The sequence below is a fragment of the Berghia stephanieae genome, chromosome 7 (genome assembly GCF_034508935.2).
Source record: "Berghia stephanieae isolate SIO BIC M18660-M18661 chromosome 7, UCSD_Bste_1.3, whole genome shotgun sequence".
Taxonomy (NCBI): Eukaryota; Metazoa; Mollusca; class Gastropoda; order Nudibranchia; family Aeolidiidae; genus Berghia; species Berghia stephanieae.
The window spans coordinates 32,710,392-32,715,219 of record NC_088366.1 but is presented as its reverse complement, the minus strand read 5'-3'; positions in this window follow the sequence as shown (position 1 = coordinate 32,715,219).

The following is a 4,828-nucleotide window of genomic DNA, read 5'->3' as shown; positions in this document are numbered from 1 at the left end:
GTTTTGTTGTTGGCGGGGTAATGTCATTGCAACATTTGCTGTTGATACTTTTACATGAAAAACTTTATGAAAAGTTTTTCCCTTTTGTCTTAAAACCCAATTATTTTGGGAGTGATGTGTATGAAAATCGAACTATCGTAAATTACGTATAGAAAACTAAGGACAAGTTTAATTCTTTGATTAAAAGAATGAATAAAGATATGCAGTTTTATTACATCATGAAGGACAACACATAACACTGCAACATTTTTATGTTTCCGATGATTTTAACTTCATATACTATTCCCTATTTGGCACTCACTTCAACCAACATGATACCAGTTTGAAAGGGATGGGTCATTAAAAATGAATTATAATGGAGAGAGAAAAAACATTTATTTAATTTTCGACATAAAAAAATTTAAACGATGAATTATAATCCAAGGGCAGCCACTCTCACGTTCGAAATAGACCTAATGATAAACAACAGAATCGAATTTTTTACATTCAAGATGGCTCGAGTTCGTGAAGAAAAACGGCCACTTCTTGATGACAACGATGCCATAGGAAAATTTTGCTAGATATACACCACAGAATCTCATTCACAGTCTTTTGGACCAATCCGATGGACATACTCCTGACAGAATTCCAATTTAGTGCGAGCGCAGTGCTGCCCCCTCTTTCGGAACAAGAATTCCATCATTGCTATCTTTGTGGTTGCTTTCGATACTCGTTGGGTTAGCAAAAATTTTCTTTTTTTTGTTTGTTTTTTTTTTTTTTTTTTTTTTTTTGGGGGGGGGGGGTTGTTGGTTGTGTTTGGTAAAAAAATAGATATATCCTGAATTCCTAAATTGCGTCGAGTTTCATATCACCACACTATCATCAGTATCCAGTTTCAGTAGCCTACCAGATCGAGATAACATTTTCATTTAATTATAGAAGATAATTTTCATTTGTGGGGCGTTAACTTAGTCTTTGGTCTAGAGTTTAGTCATAGTATATATATATATATATATATATATATATATATTATATATATTATATATTTTATAGACGTTAGATGTCAAAATGACATGTCGTAATCAAGACGTTGAGATATCCTTAAACTTTTCGACTGTAGTGGCAACCCTACACTAAAGCCAAAGCTCCCGGGTTTTGGGATCATTCGATCGAATGTGATGGCCCTGGGCCTGGACCCCTGGTTACAAAATCAATGCTGTTTCAATTTTTCGCCATCCTATCCATTTTATTTTCATTTTAAGAGAAAGATTTCATCAGAAAAATATTTCAAAAGCATTTTTTAAAAACATTATTTCAAAATTATATACTTTCAGGTAATTTGCCAGTACTTTCGGGTAAAATCATCATTGTATTAATAATTATTTGAATACGATCTTTTAACATGCAATATATAATCTTTTTCAAGCTCTGAAATCAAAGTAAGTTTAGAAAAAATATGAATATGAATGTAAGTGGGTATAAAATAAAAAAACCAGAATTCAGTTGACTCCGGTGAAGATGGCCAAGCTGGCTATGATCTCCTAACTCTGGCATTGTAATATAATGACCTCAGGAAAGCACTTTACATACGCTGTGATTATTCCCAGACAGGGCTGCCAATAACGAAAATTTGTTTCCCAATTTTCGTTTTCCCCGACACTTTTTTGAACTCGCTCTTTTAAAACAATTATCCACATTCCAGAATATGGAATTTTCGAAATGCAAATAGAAATAAGTAAAGTTAATAAAATATCAATAAAAAAATAAAATTAACCAACAATAAATAGTTGTTGCTAATAGCTCAATAGCGCGACCTTTATTTGGGGTTATTGCAAAAAGGTTTTTAAATCGTCTGCCTTGAAGCACGCAATTCACGGTGTGGGTTTGAATCCTGGTTCCGCCCCTTTTTAAAATTTTTTTTAACAGGTTGCAAAGATAAAAAATCCCATCCAGCCCCCCCCCCCCCCCCCCTTTTTTTTTTAGAAAAATTTTTTATCTCTCTCTCTCTTCTCTCTCCTCTCTCTCTCTCTCCTCTCTCTCTTTTAGTTCCTTTCTAGCAAATTGTCCCTTTTCGTCCCCGACCCCGATCTCAAAAAGTATATTCTAAAAAAGAATAAATAATTAAAAAAACTAACAAACAGAAATATTCACTGTTTCATCTAAGCCAAAATTGACCACATTTACCTGGCGATCTAAAAAGTAGGATAAAGTAAATTGCGAATGTTATGTAGAAAACCTTCAAATCAAAAGTTAGGATAATTGCTAAAAAAGCAATTTCGATTGCCTCACGTTTTAAACAAACTGGTTGACCGTTTCTTCACTGATTGGGTACCTGATTATAAGGAACAATTGTAAGTACCTAATTAATTCCCGTGCAAATCAGGACGTTTTCTTCTGCCATTGTTTGCTCAAGCCCAAGTGAGCTTGCTGTTTTGTGGCGATTTACCTTCATTTCGATTCTTTGAATTTTTCCGTTACCTACGCCTGCCGAAGTTTCTTCTTGATAATTCACTTCTACTTAATAAATAATTCATGTATTGGCCAGAAGTCAATTTATTTAATTTTTTTTTTATGTCATTTACTGATTGAAAATCAAGTTTGCTCATTGCTACATTATTCTAATGTTCTCACAATGGCTTAGCTGTTCGTTTATCGCAATTCAGACTTGTCGAGCATCGATAAAGATGTGAGGAATAAATTCAATAGGTCATGGCTAGAAGTTTTAAAAATGATAATGGTGATTATTTTTCTGACTATGTCAAAAAAATTCCCGAGGCAAGGGAAAATGATTTTTGATGAAGTCATCTTTACCTATATGAATGACATGCTTATTTAGCATTCCTTCTACATCAAATTATGGCAGTCAACTTCCAGTAAGAAATAACACCCACTATTTTAATGTATTGTATTTATCACTCTCCTATGATGCCCTTATTTTTAAAAAATAATGAATCTTCAGTTTGTCGAAGAGTTTCAGTCAATTTTTATAGAGCTCATTTACAGGTCTAGGGAGGGGTCGATCTGTGCCCGCTAAAAGGAGCAAAATGAAAGGGGGTCTAACCCACTGAGCTGTCTATCCACACCGTATTGATGTATCTTAAAATTCACAAACTCTGATTAGAATATGTTTTGATCTAGTTTTGTGGACTGTGATAATAAATTGTATTGTCTTGTATAAAGAAGACAGGGGAAAAAACAGGTGTTTCATTTTGGCTTTGGGTGAACAAACACCTTGCCTAGGAATTTTCGTCCGGCGAAATAAACAAATTCCCGGCCAATCATCAATATCCCCAAAAATTGTGGTCAGAATGAACAAATTATATAGAAACAAAAGATGATCAATAAAGTTAAAAGTGAAAATTCTAATGATTGGTGGACTATGAACAATTTGATGATTAACAACTTTCTGCTGGTTGAAAAAAAAAAAGGGGAATTGCCAGTGACAAAAGAAATTTCATTGATCCATTTGCTTTTTTATTTTATTTCTTTTTTAAAGCTGCATTTGACATTTATCACTATTTACATTCATCTTGTGTTAAATATCACTTGATATTGACTGTTTTGGGACACAAAAAACCACGGGCATTTTTTCAGAATATTTGGTATTTTTTCACCGCCTAGTTTGGCATTTTGCATAAAACCTTTCTGCCACACCTGTCTGGGAATAACACATTTTCGTTATTCCCAGACAGGTGTCTGTGAATAATGAACAGCCCTTTACATACATCATCACACTCTATTCAAATGCGAATAAATATTTGTCAATAGCAGTATATCGGTTAATGTAAAGAGATTTGAGGACAAAAAGTGTTTAAGAAATGGAATTGTCTCCATATTGTCTTGTAGGAGGAAAAAATAAGTATAAAAAGTTGCGGCATATTTACCTGCCCCACGGCGAATTTACCCGACAGCAGTGGCTGTAAAAAAAAGAGCTCTTGTGACTAAAATACTATATAAATCTATGTTAACACTTCATAAAAATACAGTTAATTGGCCAAGTGAACCTAATTTTCAGTATCCAGGTTGCCCAATTGGCATATTCACGGCAGGCCTGAAATGAGACACGAAAAAATGGTGAAGTTACCCCGCTTTTTTTTCCCCTAGTACCGGTAGACTTAGCATAAACGTTATCTTTAACTAATGTTTAAAGTAATCATAGGCCAGTCTTCCTTCGTGAACCCTAATTGAAATGTCTAAATCAAAATTACCAACACTATCAATCAAGCCCATGAGATTATGCAAACAAATGTAAATTTGGTTTTCATTTACTAAACTTACAATCAGCAACTCTTTTGCAGACCTGCCAAATCTCCTGATTTTATCGGGAAATTCCTGATCTTTTTTGTTAATTCCCGATTTCCCAAATTAATATTAATTGAGATACATTCCTTTTTTTTTTTTTCAATTGTATTTTGTTATTCCAGAAAAGAAAAAGAAACATAACAGCATCATCATCAACAACAATATCATCAGCATCATTACCATCAACAATAACAAAACCCTTAGCAGCAACATGATCACATCATCATCATCATCATCATCATAACCACTTCCACCACCACAAACTTCATCATTACTACCACCACTAACTTTACTGTTATATTATTAACTATTCATATAATTTAGAAATTTTTACATTTTATATGACATATTTGGTTTCAGAGTGTGAAAATAGGTTGGGGTGCTTTTGTTAATATTTGTTCACATATGATACTGTCTTATATAGATAGGATTTTCTATACAAAATTCCTGTTTCAGCTCTGAAATTCCTCGAATGGTGTCTGAAATTTGTGTTTAGACTAATTTTTAAATTTTGGACATCTCTGGGCTTGGCCAGAGTTCTTGTTTT